Here is a 23,339-nt window from a genome sequence, read left to right as displayed (position 1 = left end):
GTAAAATAGATAGCTAGTGGGAAGCAGCCGCATAGCACAGGAAGATCAGCTCAGTGGTTTGTGACCACCTAGAGGGGTGGGATAGGGAGGGTGGGAGGGAGAGAGATGCAAGAGAGAAGAGATATGGGAACATATGTATATGTATAACTGATTCACTTTGTTATAAAGCAGAAACTAACACACCATTGTAAAGCAATTATACTCCAATAAAGATGTTAAAAAAAAAAACCAAAAAACTGGCCAGTCCTAAGCTGTTTCCCCTGCTCTGCCTTGCCTTTCCCATGGAAAACACAATAAAGGCCAATGCTTTCCCCTCACTCTTTGCTGCCTCCTGATTAATACCAGTGCTTTTCTGTGTGGCCCTGCAAGGCATGCCAGCCCCTACTCTCGGGAACTGTAAGTTGTGAAAATCTTCTTTCACTCTCATTAGCCTCTCTATGTTGTCATTTGGTCACCACTATGAATTAAAATGGGCACAGTCATTGAGACGCCTGATGACCCATTTAATGCTGTTACCCTGTCCCTTCCAAATCATCCCTTTATGCCCTAGACACTTATCCTTCATCACCTTTCTCAAGACTCCAGTCCCTCATATTGGGTCTGGTCATTTTAGAGTGCTGAAGGAGTTTTAACTTCTTTGACCTGGGCAATATGCTTTTATCAACTCGGTCATTATCATTTTCAGTAACTATTTTACACTACTGGTTAAAGTAAAGCTTTCTTGTTAACAAACACCTTCAACCTCCATTTCACATGAATATTTGATAAAGCAAATTTTCTGTTCTTATTTGCACAACTGATTGTTTCAGCCAAATGTTCAAATTTATCATCATCTCCGTTAAATTTGCAGTTACCAACAAAGATAAGATACCTCTACCATAGTATTTATGAATAGTATACATACTATATAACATAAGTATATAATTACTATTAATTACATCATAATTATGTTATATAATATATATTATTATAGTATTGTTCTTTTTTATTGATGTATAATTGACATATAACATTATATTGGTTTCAATTATACAACATAGTAATGGAATACTTGTATATATTGTGAAATGATCACCACAGTAAGTTTAGTTAGTATCCATCACCATACATAGTTACAGAATTTTTTTCTTGTGATGAGAGTGTTTAAGATATACTCTCTTAGCAACTTTCAAATATGCAATACAGTATTGTTAACTTTAGTCATCATGCTGTACGTTACATCCCCATGACTTATTTATTTTATAACTGGAAGTTTGTACCTTTTGACTCCTTTCTTGCATATAATGTTATTCTTAAATTGTAAGTCTCATATTATCTGTCTTATTTATTGCATCTCATTTTAGTTGTTTATGCTTTTATCTCCCCATTAAATTGCAAGAATCCCCAATATTTCTCTTTATACACTCTCCCCCTTGTACCTGACCTATGAGTGCTCAGGTATTTGTTTCCATTGGACGCTATGTTAAATCTTGATTGTTCATAAATTTTATTGTCCAGTCCGCCTGGATCCGCACAGACACCTTCTTTGTCTTCAAGCAGCCATTGAAAAATATAGTGAACTATACAAGACTCTGTAACTTTCCCCAAGACCCTCTTCTCTTTGAGCTAATGATACCGGCTTTGATGTAAGGCTGTTCACAAGCTATGGATCTCTCCTTTCAATATTTTTCCCTACGTATACCAAGTGCTTCCTGAGTGTCAGCATTATTTCTACCTGAACACCTACATTCCACCATGAGAGAATTTTTCCATGATTTTTAAAATTATGATTACATGTAGTTTACAGTCATGCAGTCCTCGAACAGTAATCATTTTATCAAAAAAGGGGGGGGGCATGAGTTTGCTTCCTTTTCGTCATGTACCAGCGGGCTCACCTATGTCTATTCTAGGTGCGCTCTATCACATTTAATAATACATTCCAGTTTCATTGCTGTAGATTGTGCTGACTTTCCATCATTCGAATAACTTATACTCCAATAGTGTTCTGTAATTTACCAAAAACAAAAAATCCTTTACAAAATATGAGGGTGCGGTGAATCCCCTAGCTGAAGATGTCTGCTCTAGAAGGCACAGCAAATGGAATTGCTGACCTTAAACCAGGTCTTCTGTCTGTACCTCCAGAGCCCTTTGCACCCTCTCCCCGCCACCGATGGCAGCAAAATGTAAGCAAGACAGCACTTCAGGCTCTGTGGTTTCTCAGAAGCCTATAGAAGCCGTCAGCTGGAAGTGGAGACTGGGGTCCATTTCAAGTGTTTGGGAGGCTCCTGCTCTCATCTCCTCAACCCTGGTGCGTTTCAGTCCCCTCCCTGTGAGGCACGTTCTGTGCTTCCAGGTGTAGAGGTCACCATCCCTGGATGCAAAGATGAAGGCAATAAAATATATATATTTACATGCACAAGATTTTACATTCCTTTCAATATTCTTATACCTGCAACTTTTGACCTGGAAAATCTCTCCCAAAGAAGACTTCAAACTTCAGCATTCAGTGTGGAAAACGTTATAAGAAGCCTTCCCCAGAGCTGTAAAAGGAGAATTTGTAACACTTGGTTGGCTGGGAGGGACTGTGTTTACAGCTCTAAGGTAGAGCCGGGCACGGCTGGCTGCTCTGTACTGGTTCTCACAGGGCATCATTTAAAAGCCCTTCCTTCCTCTGTGCCCCAAACCTATTTACAATAGTCTCTCTCCTCCCTAGAACTTGCCACAGGTAGTTAAGTGTGAATAATGACAACCAAAAAAAGAAATAAAACTAAATTCCCATTACTAAAGAAAAACTCAAGTCAGCCCTCTGGGGGAGATACAAGGATTAATTATATTGCAGGAGTTGATATCTTTCTTCATTTCCCTTTCCAGCAGTTTTGCAAATACATTTTTCCACATTTTTAAAGAAATGTAAGAACTCCCAAGTTCCACAGCCAGAAAATCCTGGCAGTCTCTGATAGCTGAATAATGGATGAAGCTCCACTGTTTACTTAGCAGGGGGAGAAAAAAAAGGGCGATAGAGCGGTCCAGATAAAGTGCAGGAATCTGACATCCTCTTGTGCTAGACAATGGTGAGAAGAATATTCTGGCTTTTTTCTCTTTTGTTCATGTACAAAATGTATGTTGGAAACAACAGTTCAGTATGAGGTTTATCATTATCATTTCAGGCCTGTACCTAAGAGTTAATTCCAGGATTCTACTCTGTGTCAACGTGACTGCTTCCTTCAGTAAGAGGATAAGACCTGAAACACAGATTATGAAGCATTTCCATCTCAAAAATCTCAGATTTCCTATTGCGCCAACACTAAAGAGACCTTCCCTAAGATATTGTATAATTTTCCCAGCTGGAGAATGCTTCCAGTGTTACCATATATTCATTTATTGGAAAACTGATTAAAACATTGTTATAATTAACAAAGGTTTAAGGTTTTCTTTTCAATAAAGTTCAGTACTTCCTTGCTGATTAATTCACATTCCTGTCCTCCTTTGTAGGGCCAACCGTACCAAGTCAGTGGAGTTGAAGGCTGTCAGGGTGTTTGCCTTCTGAGAGAACCCTCCCCATAAAATCTCCCACCACGCCTGTCATAGACACCTAAAATTCCACCATTAGAGATTCACTCTTTTGGTTTTGGAGGCATTTTAATCCCTGGGGGCCTTATTAAAATGCAAAAAACTCTGAGAAGAATAAGAGCATCGAAAGCTATTATTAACTGACAGCAAGGAGGCCCTTGGGAATCGGACACAGGCTAGAGCCTGAGGAATGACTACAGGAAATCAGGACAGAGGAGAGGGATGGTAAGATGGTAGCAAAAATAAACTTTATCTACTTCACAATTTTTCAGGGGCAAGGCAACCCTACTTCTGCAATATTAGAGGAATTTCATTTAAGGTGGGATAACAGGTACAATATAAGCAATTTATTTTCAGTTGTGCTAAAGGAGAAATCCAGCAGTGACACATAATAGCATTTATGCAGAAGCCTGACTTTAGTTGAGGATGTTTAATCAGGACGTCGCTCCTGGACTTCCTCCGCCGATGCCTTGAAGTCATCACTTGGGTTTGTCAATAAAGGTTGCATCTAAATCATATGATATATATGCTCCTGTTCCTCTATTTCCTCATCCTCCTGGGAAAATAACAGAATCAATGCTACCATGGTGGAATTGGCAAGATGTACAGAACACGTCTTGGAGACAGCAATATGGGAATTTGCTTTTTAAATTTTATATTTTATATACACTGGGTGTGCTTCTTTAGAAAACATGGAAGTGACTTAAACTAATAAGGTCTCCAAACGAGAAGAACTTGGAAGTTACTAAAGCTGACTTTCTGAATTTCAGGAAAATCTGTCTCCATCCAACAAGGTGCTGATTTGCATCTGCAGGAAATGGTTGTGGAGCAAAGTTTCTGCACACTTCAGAGATGCTTCCTTCCTTGAAAGAGTAATGTGGACACTAAAAGTTTTAAAAATGCCAGAAAATATTGAAATTCCATCTAATTATTGGGTTGTGGTTGGTGTGTGTGTTTAAAGATATAAATGCACAGTGGAAAAAAGTGCAGTGGGAGATTAAATTATTCCCAGAAAAATTTGAAGTATTAAAGTATTTTAAGGTGTTACGCCTGTAGGGGAACAAGGGTAGTTTGAGGCAGTAAGTTTTTATGCTTTTCTCGTGTGCCTGGAATAAAAGGCTATGGAGGTATTTTTTGTGTTTTGTTAACTTGTGGTGTCATTTTATAGTCAGTAAATAGTCAGGAGAACTTGACTCACACCCAGACCCCCCTCGGAGCACTGGAACGCCTCTGCTAACTGCAGGGGGACCTGGTCGAGTCAGCAGAGGGTCTCTGCCCAGAAGAGAGGCATGGTCTAGGGAATACGTCCAATTCCTAGGGTATAAAGTGGGTGAGCCTTACGAAAACTGTAGAGTCAAGAAGAAAGAATAGATATATTTCTTTAAATCTTGCTTCAAATAGTGTTTTCACTCTAAGTAAATAACCATGTGACTGCAGTTAATTAAGGATTGATGGGTATGTTATTGATGGGTATGTTCTTATTTTAATAAAAGTTATGTTTTTATAGAGAAAGCCTGATCAAGCTGCCTTTGCCCCCCATCTCAGTTATGAGTCTGATGCAAGATTCTCCATTGACTTGACTACACCATCACAGGTGCACCTCAAACAGGAGGTGCTCCCTTTCTGACACCCCAGAAGAACAAAACACTAAAGTCAGAGCATCTGAGAAAAATCCCAGAAAATCCTAGCCTATAAATATAAAATTATGGAAGCCCACATACTACAAAGAAAACCACAAAATTAAAGTCCTTCTGACCACAGTTCAGCAGCCTTTATGGATGTGAAAATCAGCAGCTCATTTTCCTCTGAGCCTGTGCACGGCCTTACTCTATATTCTTCCCAGTGTAGAGAAGGAGCAAAGGTTCACAGGAACACCCGAAGTCACCTTCTGTAGCCACTTCCAAGAGAAGTAACAGCAAATCCAGTGCTTGGAGAACGTCAATATTTTTAACATGGATGTGGAAGTCCATGAGCGTGCACATATGCGCTGTGTCTTATGACTAAAAACAGGCAGTTTCGCTTCTTCCTGATAAGCATGGCGACCATTCATCCCAGCAACAAATATTGAGTACCTATTAGGTACCAAGGCACATGCTGAATACTAGGGAGAAAAATCAATAAATAAGAGCCAGTGTCTGCCATTTAGTGTAGGATAGGAAACTATTCAATAAAATAATTACAGTATGAAATATTGAGTTATTTTAGACGTGTGTATGAAGTGCTATGAGTTTTGAAAGCTGTCATTGTAAGAACTATGACCATATACTGTGATTAGTTTGTAACACTATCTGAATAATTACTATATACTGAGCAGTCACTCTGTGGTAAGCATACCCATCGTGTCTCTCTCTTCTACTCTTTCCAACAACACCCCTGCCCCGAGACAAGTACTATAATCAAGCTAAGGAAACTCAAGCTCTGTGGAGTTAGCTGATTTTTCAAAATCACACTCTGCTATGGCAGAGCTCATTTCTAAACCCAGGTCAGGCCTGCCAATGGCCACGGTCCTAACTACTATGCCGTACTAGTTCCAAATCCTAGAATACATTCTGTCCTCTTTACCTCGGTCAGCGCCACTGTCCATGGCTCCAGAGACTTCTGGAACTCGGCTGTGAAAATTAGACCCATCTCTGTAGCACGTATTGTTAAAATTATTTGTACTAAGTATCCATACAATTGATCCCCAGAGAGATGCCCCTGGTACCTTAGGAATGAAACTAACTCAAGCGACTAAAATAAAAAGTCAGCAAACTTCAGCAAAGCATCCCAGTGGATAGCCATGTGCAAGGAAGTATTTTGAGGTCATAGAGGAGACAGTAATCTTTGCTTGGGGGCCAAAACACACTTCCCTAGTGAGGCTGCAGGATACACATAAATAATCCAGCCTGGAGAAAGGTCGTCTCTGGGGCTAGAGCCAGGGTTAGGAACAACAGCTTGCAAAACGATTGCTCTGAAAACCTTCCACAAGTCTGGCTAAGTACCACAGGGAGAGTGGTGCTGAAAGCAGATAAGGCTTAACTCCTCTGCAGCGGGGGCCAACCTTGAACCCTATTGTTGCTGGAGACTTTATTAGGTATCACTGCACTCCCTGCAGCACGGGAAACCATGGAGCAGGCAAGAGTGCTCCTTGAGGGGCAGGAAACGCAGGCCACCGGGCGTTGCAGGAGGTCACAAGACCACAGGGCAGCGGGCAGGAATCAATAGCACTGAGCAGAGTCCGGGGGAGATCAGTGACCCCTAGACTGTGTGACAGTTCGGCAAACTTGATGAACAGCCCACGTGGGGTTCGCCAGGGCTGTGCAGAGAGTCACAGACACCAATATTTAGGGAATCAGAAGAAGAACACAGAACTGCACAGTGAAATAGAGCCGTCAAAGACGAATTTCCTGAGCAGGGATGTCTGGCAAAAGCAGACCATTTGGTCACCTCTGTATGATTTGAGGGCCCCAGGAAAGCATTCTTCCCGGTGCCTCCAAGGACTGAAATGACTGCTATCTATTCTCTGGGTCAAATTGTTTTCCCTCTCTCTGTTATACTATTTTTAACTGTTTTATTATGAGAAGTTTCAAACATACACAAAAGCAGAGAGAATAATATAATAAAACCCCACCAACCCACATGCTACTGGATTAGTACCCGCCCCCGCAAGGCCTACACATAATAATAGGATTTTATATAAGTAAGTATATAAAATAAGTAAGTACTTACAAGTAAGGACTTCTGTTTGAATCTCTAAAAGGACTTCTTTTCAAAAACATACCACACTATTATCACACCAGAAATAAACTGAACAATAATCCCTCAACATCATCAAAAATCCAATTAGTGTTCAAATTTCCTGCAGTGTCTTAAAAGACTTCTTTATAGTTTGGGTTTTTCTTTTTTTTATGTAGAACTTAAACAAGGACCACCCATCACAGATGGTGGATATGTCTCTTACGTCACTTGTGTATGTTTCCCTCTTTCCCTCCATTTTTCTTTGCAACGTATTCATTGAAAAAGCTGTAAAGTTTCTCAGGTTTGGGGTTTTGCTGATTGCATCCGCATGGTGTCATGGAATGTATTCCACTGTCCCCTGTATTTCCTGGTAATTAAGTCTAGATATTTGATCAAGCTCAGGTTCCATCTCTTGGCAACAATACTTCATACGTGGTAATGTGTACTTCCATCAAGAGACACAAAATATCAGATTGTCTCTCATGCTGTGATGTTAGCTGCCATTGATGATTATTGGCTGGATCCATTACTTCATTCAGGATCACAGAATCATATTTTTGTTCTATTATTTCTCTTTCACCTAAGAGGTGGAAGACACAGGATAAACGTACCTCTGAGAAACCAAATGTTCTTGACTCTTTTTCTCTATTTACTAGTTTCTTAAGTCCCCAGTGAGACTTCCAGTGGTTAGGACTTGGCACTTTCACTGCAGGGGGCCCAGGTTCAATCCCTGGTCAGGGAACTGAGATCCCGCAAGGCATGCGATACGGCCCCCCCAAAAAATTAAGTCACCAGTTGGTTCATGAGCACCCCTGAAAGAATCTTTCATTAGTATTACTATGATTTCATTGATTTATACATGTTTGGTATATTCCAATCCATTGCCACTATTATTCTTATCAATACTCAAGTTGCCCCGTCTTTCACCGGTGGTAGCCTCTTCAAGTCACCTCGAAGTTCCCTTTGATATAACTTTTGATAACTTACTTACTTGTTCATCTTTTATATTTTTTGCCCAGACCTGGAATCAGCCATTTATCTAAGAAATGCTAGCTCTCAGATGTGAAACGTGATACTGGAGACCACAACCTGCCCACAAAAGCACTCGTTAATAATGAGTTGGTCATTATTTCTAGGTCTAGGGCTGATCCAGGGTATAAAATTTTTTTTATAGAGAAATTACTTCATGAGCTCATACCAAGGTTACCAATTCAAATCTAGGATTCCAGGGTTTTTACTTAATTCCTATGATTTTACATTTGTACACCTTTTTCCTCACACTGAGATTAGATCCTAATGACATTAACAAAATCAATGTGATTGCTCTACCTGATAATATGCCTTTAATAAGTTTAGACTAGCAACATCAATATTATTCCTAACGATATGATTACTAAACCCCGCTCAAGATTTTTTAACGGTTTTGTTGTTTTGTTTTTAGGGTATAATTCTCTAGGGATGTAGAGACAAATTAGAGTTTAAAGCCATTTGAAATCATTCTCCTTAGTGTGGTTATGCCATCAATTTGATACCTGGCTGGGTTCACGCATTCATTTTGGTTTTCTTTTTTCTTTTTAGGAATTGCTTATTAAATTTAATTTTGTTTTATAATTTGATAAAACACTCAGTTGGTTTCTAAATTGCAACTACAAAGCAAAGTACATTCAGAGAAGTCTACCTTCTCTATCTTCTCCATTCTCTTTCTTCTTTCCCACTTGAGTGATTTTTGTTAGGTTTGGGATTATTACATATAAATATGTATCTTTATTATATGTAAATATATATGTATGGATATATATACATATATATATGCATTCTTACCCCTCCTTTTTCAATTATAAGGTAGTATATTATATACAGGGGTTTTTTTAATCTTACTTTTTTCACTTAATAAAATATCTTAAAGATTAATTTATAACAGCATATAAAAACATTTCTTATTTCTTTTTATAGCTGTCTAGTACTCCATTGCGTATATGTATCACAGTTTTCAACTAGTTCTGCCTGTATTGATAAATATTTGAGTTGTTTCCAATTTTTGCTATTGCAAATAATGTTCCAATGACTAATCTCATGAATGTATCCTTTTCTTTCTTTCTTTCTTTCTTTCTTTCTTTCTTTCTTTCTTTCTTTCTTTCTTTCTTTTTTCTTTTGTTATTATTGTTGCTATACCTTTTCTAGGATACTAATAGTTCTCAGAGAGATATGCTTATTAGTGATTCTCACCTCTGGGTGAATTGGATTATCTTAGCAGATCACTTAGCTCTGAATATGCGTTTGGCTGTCTGTTAAAATAATCCATCACTTATTTTCTGCCCAGATGGGTTTGAGCAGAAAGAGAGTACTTGGCACAGAAAAGGAGGTTCAGCTTTGAATTTTGGGAAGGAGGGCTCCCAAAGGAGATGTGAGGGTATATAACCAGCTAGTTTGTAATTTTGCCTGATCAGCATACTAACAGAGACAGAAATGCTTACATGAAATCTTCAGGTACTTTTCAAATCGAATATAATTCACTCGAGGTTACTTTTCTTTGAAAGAGCACAAATCAAGCATATGTTTCCTTTGGTGACCATTTAGTATAGTATGAGTTGCTATATTACAATCATAGAGACACACTGGTAAGTATTATAGCTAAGACTATGGTGTGCATTTCCCCTCAACAGCTGCTGACAAAAACCACAGCAGCCTTCCTGAAATACGTCCTCCCCTTTACTAAAGAATCATGGCTCACCTACAGCTGCATGGCGAGTGTGGCAGAGTAATTGGAATTTAGAGGTGCCATTTGAGAGCCACGCCCCAAGTTCCTGAAAAGAGCCACTAAGACAAGAGAATTTTAAAAGCAAGCTGCTTATTTTTGTGAATGAATGACAGAGGAGAGAGAGATTTGCAAAGCGATTGGAAAATAACTGTAGCTAGAATTACTTCTTTTTTCTTTCCAAACTTTAGGTTTGAGGCTTAATCACATCTCTACTAAAAGAAGACCAGATACGATACGGGAGGCCCAGTTACCCCTCCTGATCTCTGCATGAGGTTGGAGTGGTTTGGGAATGTAGTAGGACTGAATTTCATCCCAGGAAAAACTGTAGGGTGACAGATAACGAGAAAGAGAGAGAGTGTACGAGGTCAAGTCAGTATAGAAATGAGAAAACCGAACTTCCCTGGTGGCTCAGTGGTTAAGAATCCGCCTGCCAGTGCAGGGGACACGGGTTCGAGCCCTGGTTCCGGAAGATCCCACATGCCGCGGAGCAACTAAACCCGTGCGCCACAACTACTGAGCCTGCGCTCTAGGGCCCGCGAGCCACAACTATTGAACCCGTGTGCCTAGAGCCCATGCTCCACAACAAGAGAAGCCACCGCAACGAGAAGCCTGCGTACCGCAATTAAGAGCAGCCCCCGCTCGCCACAACTAGAGAAAGCCCGCATACAGCAACGAAGACCCAAAGCAGCCAAAAATAAATAAATTAGTTAGTTAATAAAAAAAAGAAAAAAGAAATGAGAAAGCAGTGAAAGCTTTTAAGTGACAAATATCACAGGGCAACTTTAACTTTTGAAAGGGAATAAGCGAGGAAACCAGATCCCTGACCAATGTCCACCGACTGCTGAGCGCCAGCCTGGTTTCTGAGCCCCTGTTTGTTTCCTGTCAGACGGAAGCTTCTGTTTACCTTCCAAGACTGACCCGAGCATGAGGCTTGTCCCTAATTTCCACTAACTGATGGACACCCCAAACATTAGCTTTCTCTGGCACGGCTGGGTGTAAATTCTACTGGATAGTTCCGCCATGCCGTTGTCATGGCAACCTTTGCCTTATAAACCTGGTCACTCAGGGGAGGGGACCATTACATCTGGAAGGAGGAGCATATTTAACCAGACAAATGAGGCTTCAGCCCAGCTTCCCAGACTGGCCCGACTGGTAGGGGAGGGATGAAGGGGAGTGATATAGGGCTGAGAGGGAGGGAACAGGCTCCGGGCATCCTCCTCCAGGGAGGTGGACACGTGTGGGTGTCCCGTCTACAGCAAATCCACTTCCAGGCACTACCGAGGCCCTCCACCGCCTGCCCCATGAAATCCAAATGCCTCAGCTCAGCCTTGGATGCCCTCCATCAAGACCCCCATCCTCTTTCACTACGGCCTTTCTCTTCAGTCCCTCGGAAACTCTCTTGCTTCAGCCAAACCTATCTGGTCACTGGCCCCAAACTCTGCATGCCAGTCGCTATAGCCAAACATGGGTCTTCATTCAACCTAAGCTAAACTTCTCAGCCTCTATCCTTCTCCTCCTAAACAGAGAGAATAAGGCACTCCCTTCAGGAAGCCTCATCCTTCAGGACATCTCACAAGTCTCCCTCGGTGGGGACCGTGGTTGCACCTGGCTTGTAACCGTGTGTTTTCACAGTCACCTCATACGCCTTCTGCATCTGCCCGGGAGGACCTGGAGTAGTGAACGAAATCTGAGTTTCTGAGATGCAAGAGTGCCATGAGGAGGATGCCTCAGCCTCCTGGATGTGTACCTTTAACAATATATTCAAGGACAAGTATTGATCACTTTGGAATTAGCCGCAATTTTAGAATGCTCATTTCAATGTTTCCCTCCATTGGCACAGAGAGTCAGGATGCCTGTCTGACTCCCTGGCTGCTTGATCTCCCCCTTGCTTGCACGGCTGCCTCCGTATTCAGGATGTGGTACAAACATCACCTCCTCCCAGACGCCTTCTCTCGCCTTCCAATCTAAGGAAGCCTCCCAGTCTTTCTAGCTGGCCTCTCCCTGGTTTTTTTTCTCATCATAACCCTAGTGATTTCTTGTGTACTCTTGCATGATTTCTTTATTGTCTCTGTTCCCTCACTGGAAGGTAAGACCCAGAAGAGAAAGGAGCTTGTCTGTGCTGCTTTCAACTTGCCCCTGGAACGGTGGCTGGTATATATTGCATCATCGTTAAGTATTTGCTGACAAATCAGTGAATTCACTTTCTAAGAAAGCAGTTGTGATTTTTCTTTAATTATTCCACCCATTCATTTACAAATAAAGGAACTACTTGATATCATGGGAAGTTCTTTCGTTTTCTTTGTTAAGGTCTGCTCTTTTGTTATTGCTAACACCATAAAGACCAAGGCAGCAGCATTCCCAGAGCTCTTGCACCCAGACTTTCTCCCCTCTCTCCTTCCAGACCTCCCCTTGTACAGAGAGTGCTTAATTAATGAACTTGTCAGATGCAAAATGCCGGCGACTTGAACATTTTTAATAGCTTTGTGGGGTTTTGTGGAGGGGTGGAGGGACTGTTACAAGCTTGTCACCATGCAATTTTATTCGATCCTCCAGTGATCCCGTACTTTCCCACAGGACAGAAAATGGAACAGGGGTTCAGGACATAGGGGCAGGAGGTAACCAGACCTGCACTCAAACCTGTGTCTTTTGATTTCACATCAACCGTTTATTTCTCGGATCTTCTAACACCAATTTCCAAGAGGCAGTGTCACGTCATGGAAGGACCCAGAAATCCCTCCTCATTCACAGCTGGGCTGGTCTTTTGCTGGACACGTGACCTTCAGCAATGTCTCCGTCTGTAAAGTTGGTGTCTCTGTCAACTCAGGCTCTATAACAGAGTACTATAAACTGGTGGCTTATAAACAATAGAAACTTATTTCTCATGGTTCTGGAGGCTGGACTTCTGAGATCAGTGTGCCTGAATGGTCAGGTTCTGGTGAGAACCCTCTTTCCAGGGTGCAGACTGCTGTCTTCACTTGTGTCCTCACGTGGCAGAGAGCAGAGAGGGAAGCCAGCTCCCAAGACTCCTGTAAGGACACTAATCCCATTCGTGAGAGCTCCACACTCATGACCCCATCTAGTCCTAATCACCTCCCCAGAGGCCCCATCTCCTGATACCATCACAGTGGGGGAGGGGGGAGAGCTTCAACATATCAATCTGGGAGAGATACAAACATTCAGTCCATAACAGTTGTGGTAGCAAAAAACATACCCTCCCTACCAACTTCTTATGAGGGCTGCAATGCACAGATGGGCTGATGTACGTCCAAGCACAACGTTATAAGGAAAGAATGGATTCCAGTGGGTTCGTGTCCTGACTGCCTGCCACTGTACCCTGTTTGCTTCAAGCCATTACCAACTCTGCTAAAGAAAGAGAGGAGTCACAGGTGGGAAACTCAATGAAGTCACAGGTTTAGCGATGTGAGATTGTGAGGTGGGGGTGAGTATTGAGGAAACCTCTTCTGGAAGAATAAAAAGTAGGTAGTAACTAACTAGCGGTCAGGCAATGCTGCTGAGGGATGTAAAACCAGTTTGACTTCTCTTGGCAAGTCCTAGGGATACATCTCACGGTGAGAACAGGAGTTAAAGATGGCGCGCTCCAACTAGCACATTTCAGTAGATTTAACACAACAGACCCAAAGGTAACAAACCATCCCCCAAAGGGCCTGAGCTCCTAGCTTCCCACCCCGGTGACTGACAGTTAATACTCCACCTGGCAAACCTGGCATCCTGTCTCTGGCTGAGGATTCAGATCTGACAGGTCAAATGAAATGAAATCATCCATTACACATCCATGATCAAGTTTTCCAGAGAAACTGGTGAGAGAACAAAATCAAATCCCTAGAATAATGTTTTTCACAGAATCCTTTTCAAGCCTGTAACTAAACTAAAACAAAAAAACAACTAAAAGAAAAAGCTGAAAGTTTTTCACATTTTAGTTGCGTCAGAAGGACTCATGTGATAACCTAGATAAGAGGTTCTTATATATTTTTTTCTTTTTCCTTACAACACAAAGTAAGATATTAATACAAGACTCTTAATATCCTATTGTGAAAAGACTTGGACAAATCTATAATTTATGTTATGATTTTTGAGAGATCTCACCTGAAGGAAGTGCCAAGCCTACCTTGAAAATGCTTTCCATTACTGATAGACAGAACCGTTTTTTTCTTATTATTTATACAAGGACGTCTTTCATTTTCTGCATGTGACACTTTGGGATGAAAAAACTGGTGACTGCATTAATTAAAAACAAAGATGAGATGTCTTACTTTTTTCCCCAGAAAAATGGTAGTCAAAGTCTCTGCGACAAACCTCAGGGTGAGCCTACAGCCTGCCAAGCAGGGCCCAGGGCTCTGGTTTTTGTCCTTTGATCTGATACATGCTTAAGTCACTGATTAGAACCATTCATTGGAGAGTAAGATGGAGCAGCCAAACACTAAGCAGCTGAGACAGGCTGAGGTGACAGCTTGAGCTGTCATCCCAGAATCTGAAGAGGAAACTCAGCTCCACCTACCCCTGCTACCCCTGCCTCCTTTCCCCTGCCTCCCCTCCCGCATGCCATCAAATCTCCCAGTCAGATGAGAACAAAGGGTGGGGGCTTCTGCCTCAAACTGCCCTGCAAGAGCAGTCCTCCACTCTGTGTGACTTGGGGGAATGAACTCAGGTGCCTGGGGGGCAGCATATCTGGATGTAAATCATGGATCAAGAAATCCCACGTTCTTCTTCCTCAGAAAACCATTGTCAGTGAGCGACAATGCTCATGTAGGAGAGATGGACCCGGGCTCTCAGCTATGGTATTTGAACAACACATCATCCTTGTAAGGTCTGGATGGGACTTCTGTAGTTTCAAGGAGGAGAAATTGCCCAAGATTCCCTTATCACAGAAAGAAAAGACTCGAGACCTGAACTGGAAAAACAGAAGGGTTTTCCAACTCGAGTCAGTGCTCTTTCTTGCCAATCTGCCTCTTTCAAATGAATAACTATTCTAAGGCAAAGGAAAGAAATAAAGAAGTACTAGACTTGATCTCTGTTGTCAAAGGGCTTCCCATTCTGTTTGTGAAAACAGAATTTCATACAGCTGTGAGTTACCAGCTGTAATATCTCAGTAAGAAGCAGTGAGTTTACTCCTTCATTCTAGGAATGGCCAGCTCCTACGTGCTCTCTGGAATGCCCTGTTCAGAGAGGCTCTGCAGCCCTGAGTCAGAAAGACCCATACACGGAGTCCTTCTGTTATTGGTATTGCACCAAAATGGACAGTTTGCAGAACAGTCTGGCGATTTCACAAAAAATGAAAATTAGAATTACCATATGATCAAGAAATCCCACTTCTGGTTATATACCCCAAAGAACTGAAAGCTGCATCTGGAATAGATATCTGTGACACATCATTCACAATAGCCAAGAGGTAGAAGCAGCCCATGTGTCCATCAAAGGATGAATGGATAAACAAAATGTGGCACCTACATACAAAGGAATATTATTTAGGCTTAAAAAGGAAGAAAATTCTGACCCCGGCTACAACATGAATACAACATGAATAAACCTAGAGGACTTGCTAAGTAAAATAAGTCAGTCACGAAAGGACAAATATTGTATGAGTCCACTTATATGAGATACTCAGAATACTGAAATTCATAGAGACAGAAAGTAGAATTATGGCTGCCAGGAGACAGGAGGAAGGGAAGGTGGGGAGACAGTACTGAATGGGGACAGAGTTTCAGTTTTACGGATGAAAAGAGTTATGGGGATGGACGGGGATTTTGAGTACATGTTTGGGATGTACACACTGCTATATTTTTAAAACTAACATTTTGTGAATGAGCATACAAGTGTCAAAAATGGGTTTTCATTTGCAAAACTGCTCCGGACGCGCAGGCGCAGCGGCCGTGGCTCACGGGCCCAGCCGCTCCGCGGCATGTGGGATCCTCCCGGACCGGGGCACGAACCCGTGTCCTGTGCCTGCACCGGCAGGCGGACTCTCAACCACTGCGCCACCAGGGAAGCCCAAAACTGGTGACTTTTAAGGAGCATGATGGATATTAGAAATTGTCTTCCACTGGTGAAATTAAAGGTATTCAGAGTGTGGATTCACTAAAACTGTTTAGAGACACTCCCATCCGTGCATGAACTGGGAAGAGACCACCACGTGGCTTGCGTGGGGCGCCCCTGATGGATCCACTCGGGGTCTGACCCCCAGTGCAGGGTGCAGTCGGGCACCTGATGCCCCCAGAAGGCACAGAATCCTGCCTCCAGGGGCCTGCCAGCTTGACACACAGACCCTTTGGGTTTGGAACCTCTAAAAGGCCAGGAGCTGGGGTTACACTGAGTGCAGAACAGGTTGATAAACTGTTTGTGCCTGAATATTTGGCTAATAACTGTCTGTAGAGAAAAATCCAGTTCATTGTAACCTGATAGCAAGTGTGGGAGCAGCCATCCCCCACTACCTCCAACATCTCAGAGGCTCTTCACCAAAATCAAGGTAAAAACTGTGCCGCTAAAGATGCATCAGCCTCAAGGCCCCTTGCTTGTGTGGACCTCTTCTCAGGCTCTGTATCTAATTTGCTAGTCATAGTGAGACAGGCTGGGATCTGGGACCTGGGACCCTTTGCTGTGGTGCCTGCACCTGGACAAACATCTCCTCCAGAAACAAAATACAAAGAAACCATAAGGGACTAAAAATAACTGCGTGCAGGCACAGTTGGGGCAAATTATGGACAACAAAATACAAAAAGACCAAAAAGCCCAACTGCCACTTCTGAAGAGCCAAGAGCAAAAGCAGGGCACTGTGCGTGCCCCCTGCACTCAACACCTCCAAAGGGGTGGGCAAAACACTTAAGCTACCCCTCTGGCCCGACCCCTAGACACACCCCTACCTTCACCCCATGTCAGGAACAAGCTCGCCCCCCCGCAGGGAGCCAGCGAGCAAGGGAAACTGTTACTCGTTGCACTGCCTCCTGCTGTGGCAGCAGGGGCCCAATAAAGCCTTGCCTGAATTTCTTGTCTGGCCTCTGATCAATTTCTATTGATTAAGGAGGCCAAGAACCCTGGTTGGTAACAATAGTTTTGTAGTCTTCACCTTAAAAGGGCCCAGCCATCCCTGGCTAACCCCTAACTGGAGAGCAACTAAGCCCAGGGCAGGTCCCACGCAGGTTTTCTGCAAGTAGTCATCTGGCCACTAAGCCCCTCTTTCCCTCCCTTCTTTGCACCCCAAGGGCCATCTTCGATTCCCCGACCCAGGAGAAGTTTAGGAGGGAAATATGACCCGAGTTCCCAGCAAGATCCTCTGTGTCTTGTTGATGGGACGAGATGTCCCCTCCAGGACCAGGGAAGGCATCCAAAAGAGGCACTGTGGAGTCCCCACGGGAGTGGGATGGAGCCTTCTGGCACAAGGACAGGGAGCAGGTAGAGGGCCCCAAAGGAGAACACCATCTTTAGGCACAGGAACCCCAGTCACTGTGAACAACTGAGTTATGTCAGTCACCTGAACAGGGGTAGGGAACTTGGATGTCCTATGACATGGTGGTACCACGTCTACACACAGGATAAAATGATAAAGAAGCTACAAAGCAGCCCCACTGTGCGTAGCAAAGATCAGAGAACTAGCAGAAATGCAGCTCTGGCATCGGGTCTGAGCTCAAATCCCTATCCTGTTGCTTACATCCCTGTGTTGTCTTTGGCATATAAGTCAACATTTTAGAGTTTCAGTTCCCTCTTCGGAAAATGGGGGAATAGTAGTTACTTCTTTTTTTTTTTCTTTTTCTTTCATTTATTTATTTATTTTTTATTTTTTATTTTTAAAGATCAGAGAACTAGCAGAAATGCAGCTCTGGCATCGGGTCTGAGCTCAAATCCCTATCCTGTTGCTTACATCCCTGTGTTGTCTTTGGCATATAAGTCAACATTTTAGAGTTTCAGTTCCCTCTTCGGAAAATGGGGAAATAGTAGTTACTTCTTTTTTTTTTTCTTTTTCTTTTTCTTTCATTTATTTATTTATTTATTTATTTATTTATTTTTTTGTGGTACGCAGGCCTCTCACTGTTGTGGCCTCTCCCGTTGCGGAGCACAGGCTCCGGACGCGCAGGCTCAGCGGCCATGGCTCACGGGCCCAGCCGCTCCGCGGCACGTGGGGTCTTCCCGGACCGGGGCACGAACCCGTGTCCCCTGCATCGGCAGGCGGATTCTCAACCACTGTGCCACCAGGGAAGCCCCATTTATTTTTTTTTTAATTGAAGTAGAGTTGATTTACAATGTTGCATTCGTTTTAGGTGTACAGCAAAGGGATTCAGTTATACATATATATGTCTGTTCTTTTTCAGATCCTTTTCCCTTATAGGTTATCACAAGATATTGAATATACCTCCCTGTGCCCTACAGTAGGCCCTTGTTGGTTTTCTATTTTGTAAATAGTAGTGTGTATCTGTTAATCCCACACTCCTAATTTATCCTCCCACCTCCGCTACCCACCTCTACCCCCGCCTTCCCCTTTGGTAACCATAAGTTTGTTTTGTCTGTGTGTCTATTTCTGTTTTGTAACTAAATTCATTTGTATCGCTTTTTTTAGATTCCACATATAAGCAATATTACCTCTTAGGGCAGTTTTATGTCCTAGTGGAAATGAAATACGTGAAGTTCCCGCACGGAGCAGCTAATTGGTAAGTACCAGTGATTATGACTAGGATCCCTAGAATGCTCCGCTCCTTGGAAGCTGCATCCAGCAGATGCTGATCAAGGTGGGATCCTGATGGCGAGAAAGTCTGCTCTGCTCTCTGCCCTTGAGTTACACAACCCTTCCATTAGGCGTTATTTCATTGTATCACAAGCTCAGAACTTTTTCCGGGGGTGGAAAAAAACTACATTAAGTATTTTTAGGTGAAAACTGGACCTCTGCTTCTATTATTAAATTGCCACACTTGGAGTGTGGAACCACGTGTGTGCATCTTTCCCGCCATCCAGCATCTCTGTTCCAGCTTTGACTTGCCAGGACCTGCCCCAGCCTCCTGGCCAGTCCCACTGCAACGGTGTTTCTGGGTGGGTGTCGATTTGATGCTGGAACTTCCTCACGTACGGCCCCTTTCCTCTCCCCTGTGTGCCTGGCCACTGAGATGCCACAGTTGCCTGAAGCCAGGTTATGACCATCCAAGACCAGGAAGCCACATACCAGCGATAGAAGAGAAAGGGCTTCTTCTAACTCCCCAACTGCCTAGAGAAGCTGGCCAGAGCCCCTCACCCTAAGACCGGTCTACCTCCTTCTCCTCCTAGAAAGAGAAAAGGGGGAGCACAGATTGTGGGGTGATACTGGCCTGGGTTCAAACCCCAGCTGCTCCATTTAAAGCTGTGTGATTTCAGCCAAAACACTTAAGCTCTCTGAGCCCCGTTTACCTTATTTGTAAAACGAAGAGGATTTTACATAGGCCATCGTGTCCCAGTACGGATTCAACAAGTTATAATATGCCTAATAATACCAGGTATCTAGAGAGCACAGTATCCATGCAGTGGGTTTTTTGTTTTGTTTTGTTTTGTTCTGTTTTTTTGGCCGTGCCAAGTGGCATGCGGGATCTTAGTTCCCTGACCAGGGATCGAACCTGTGCCCCCTACAGTGGGAGCGCGGACTCTTAACCACTGGACCGCCAGGGAAGTCCTGCTGCAGTTTTTATTATCAAGAATATTCTATACTCTTCCTCAATGGGTGTCTGGCTTCTCAGTTCCTTTTTTTAAAATTTATTTTACTGCAGTGTAGTTGGTTTACAATGTTGTATTAGTTTCTGCTGTACAGCAAAGTGATTCAGATATATATATATATATACACACACACACACACACACACACACATACATGTTCTTTTTCATATTCTTTTCCATTGTGGTTATCACAGGATATTGAATATGGTTCCCTGTGCCTCTACAGTAGGACCTTGTTGTTTATCCCTCTTGATGCTGCTCTCACAATAAGCAAACCATCACTGGGGGGTAACTCCAAGGTGTGGGAGCTGCCATGATGACAGGGGACGAGTTGGGGGCCGCCATGAGAATGGTTTGGGGAACAGAGACCAGCACAGGCAGGACAGCGAGAGACGCAGACGGTGCCAACTTCACCCTTTTGTCCGAGCTGGGTTATGGGTCACTCTGCAACCACACGGTTCAGCAAATCCTGCTGCAACAGCACGGGCAAAAATACCCATACTTCCACCGTAGCCTGACAAGTAAGAGTTGCATAACTAGCAAAACTGACTTAACACAGCTCATGGAGAAAGAACTCCTTCCTGTCTTTCTCCTTTGTAAAAATGTGTCGTGTGCTATTTATTGACTCCAAGCAGTGCTGCATTCCCTGCAGGGACACAGTGCGGTCCTTTTTCTCCCTTCTGTGCCCAAACCTCCATCCCAAACTCAAGGTAAAAGCCAGACATCCTCTACATCCTCTACTGGATCACAGGTAGCAACCATAACGGGATACACCTGGCTCACTTTTCATATCCTCTTGATTTCAAGGTTAGAGTCTTTTCTCTCTGGCTACTTCTCTGAGATAATTTGAAAATGTATTCCTTTTCCCTCCCCTTCCCTGGGTCAGAACTTTCCCAGCATCTGTGGAGAGCAGTCTTGTCGAGGAGGAAGGCCATGTGCCTGGTTTTCCTCTCCTGCCTTTGGGATTTCTTTCCGTTTGGGCCACAGAGGGTTTTGCAGGAGAGCAGAGATGTTCTTTTTTTTTTTTTTTTTTAACTTCGCCCATTGAATATTCATCAGGTGATGGCTTCCACCTCAACGATCAGCCAGGGGAATAAAAATAGTTTGCAGCCAGCTCTCTGCCACAGACAGAGCTCCCAACCATTGTAAGGTGGGGCTTTTCCTACCGGGTGAGGTTACAACAAGCAGCTGTGATTTCCCCAGACATAGCCCTGCGCTCAGAGCAGATGACTGTCAAACCAGCCCCCGGTAAGTGGCAAGAATGATCTCACTTCCTTTTCTGAAAGGTAACTGTCCTCATTACTCTCATTAGCAAGCTGAGTGAACCTTGGATGCATAATAGAATTTTCTTTAAAATATTCATCGTCTGACAACTGATATTTCAGCCATATTTCCTTGAAAACTACATTGGGAGAGGAAGGCTGAACGGCAGGGCTCAATTAACTGAGTATTTTGCTCACCTTCTGAAACTACTTTTCAAGTTCAAGTCATTAAAAATTCATGGCACCGTGTAGCATGTTACTTTCCTGCGAGGACTGAGCAGGACAGAGGTGGCTGCTGGTGCAGGGCTGTTCCTCCTGCACACGCAGTGGCAGCTGGAGAAGCCGGGGCTTCTTGCATTTCCGGAAATGGAAACTCTCCCCACCTCCCCCTACCCCAAGGGCATCATTTTGTGCGAGAAGAATCCACACCCCCTGCCAAGCCCCGGATGGGTCTTCCAAGTGAGCAGCCCAGCTTTTTCATGGTTTCCACATAAAGAGGCAGCCAGGGGTACCCAGGAGCACCTTTGAAACACAGCAAATGGGAAAAGTTGGGGACAGACACACACGGATTCACGTGCAGTTTTGCGCCTTACTTCTGTGAGCCTCGGTTTCCTCATATGCAAAATAAACAGAGTTACAGTGCAAGCGTTGGGAATAGCACAGGGAAGATGCACTGAAGCTCATGGCACTTCACTGATGCTAAATAACCGCCTCCATGTCCATCACAGGTGGAGTGGCATCTGGACCACTGAGCACATTCCACTGCATCACCATTGGCCGCCAGCTTGCCTGCCTCTCCCACAAAGCACCAGGGCCCAGGTCTCGTTCACTTCCACCCTCGGCGTTCAACATTGTCTGGTACAGAAAAGGGACTCAATGGAACTTTTACAAGATAATTTTATCATTACACATAATTACGATTACTTGTTAATTCATGTAATAATCTCACATAACGATTATAAGGAAACATGATTGTCATTAGTCCAGTAATTATTATAACGTTTGAAAAAGAAGAATTATAAAGTGAGCACAAACTAGTCATTGCCAATGTAATGATCTTTAAGCAAAAATTTAACAGGGAACTGACCAAAATAAGCTCCTCTTCTAATGACTATGGCTGCCAAGTCCTAGGCAAGCAGGAATTTCACTTCAAAAGAGAACAACTGAAAACAAAAACTGGCCCTTTGGACATAGTCTAAAAACATGCTTGATAATTGCATCCTAGTTGCTAATGGATGTTTGCCCATAGCCCCTAAACCATCCCATAATTTGAAAATTTTCAGTTTGTTTGTCATTTCTCAGTTTGCTGAGGTTCAATTTTGTCTCCACATCCAAATGCTCAGAATCTTATTCAACCAGATCCAAACCACTCTGGTCTAGAAATAGGGCTTGAAATCTAGCCAGCCTGGGTTTTTATGCAATATTTCCAGTACTTCTGCTTTCAAAACAAGTTGGTGGAAAGAAAACACTAGACAAGCTCTACTGTGGTATTCCAGAACTTTCCCAGTTCAGCCTGGAAACTTCAGAGAATTGTGAGATACAACCAAGAAAAATAAAAATAATACTACTTTACATTTGTCTAACATTTGATCGTCTCTGTGTAGCTAATGTTTATTCAGCAATTGCGTTTCACAAATAATATCCACTGACTCCTCCAAACAAGCCTGTGAAAAAGGGAATTTTCTCCTCTTCACAGAGGATCCTTTTTACAGGGAATTAAGTTCCCAGCCTAAGCTCACGGTTTCCTTGGAGTGTTCAAAGCTTTATCTTCTTCAGTCACCTGGGAACTGGGATCAGCAGGCCCCGTGAGCCCCTCCACGCAGAACCAGGGTCGCACCACCACCAAGACAGAAGCTAGAACTCAGGGTTCTGACGCCTGGGTCCGTGCTTTGTCCACGTACCGTGTGTATTCTATATATGCTGTCAATGCTGCTGCACTGTGAATGCCATCACAATGCTTACTGTTTTTAAAAAATAATTATGGGGCTTCCCTGGTGGCACAGTGGTTGAGAGTCCGCCTGCCGATGCAGGGGACGCGGGTTCGCGCCCCGGTCCGGGAGGATCCCACGTGCCGCGGAGCGGCTGGGCCCGTGAGCCGTGGCCGCTGCGCCTGCGCGTCCGGAGCCTGTGCTCCGCAACGGGAGAGGCCACAACAGAGAGAGGCCCGCGTACCGCAAAAAAAAAAAAAAAAAAATTATGGAATAAAGACGCAGATGTAGAGCGTGGAATTGAGGACACGGGGAGGGGGAAGGGGAAGCTGGGACGAAGTGAGAGAGTGGCATGGACATCTATACACGACCAAATGTAAAATAGACAGCTAGTGGGAAGCAGCCGCATAGCACAGGGAGATCAGCTCAGTGCTTTGTGACCACC

Source organism: Physeter macrocephalus, chromosome 11 (genome assembly GCF_002837175.3).
Source record: "Physeter macrocephalus isolate SW-GA chromosome 11, ASM283717v5, whole genome shotgun sequence".
NCBI classification, from domain to species: Eukaryota; Metazoa; Chordata; class Mammalia; order Artiodactyla; family Physeteridae; genus Physeter; species Physeter macrocephalus.
Note: the sequence above shows the minus strand (reverse complement) of the source record.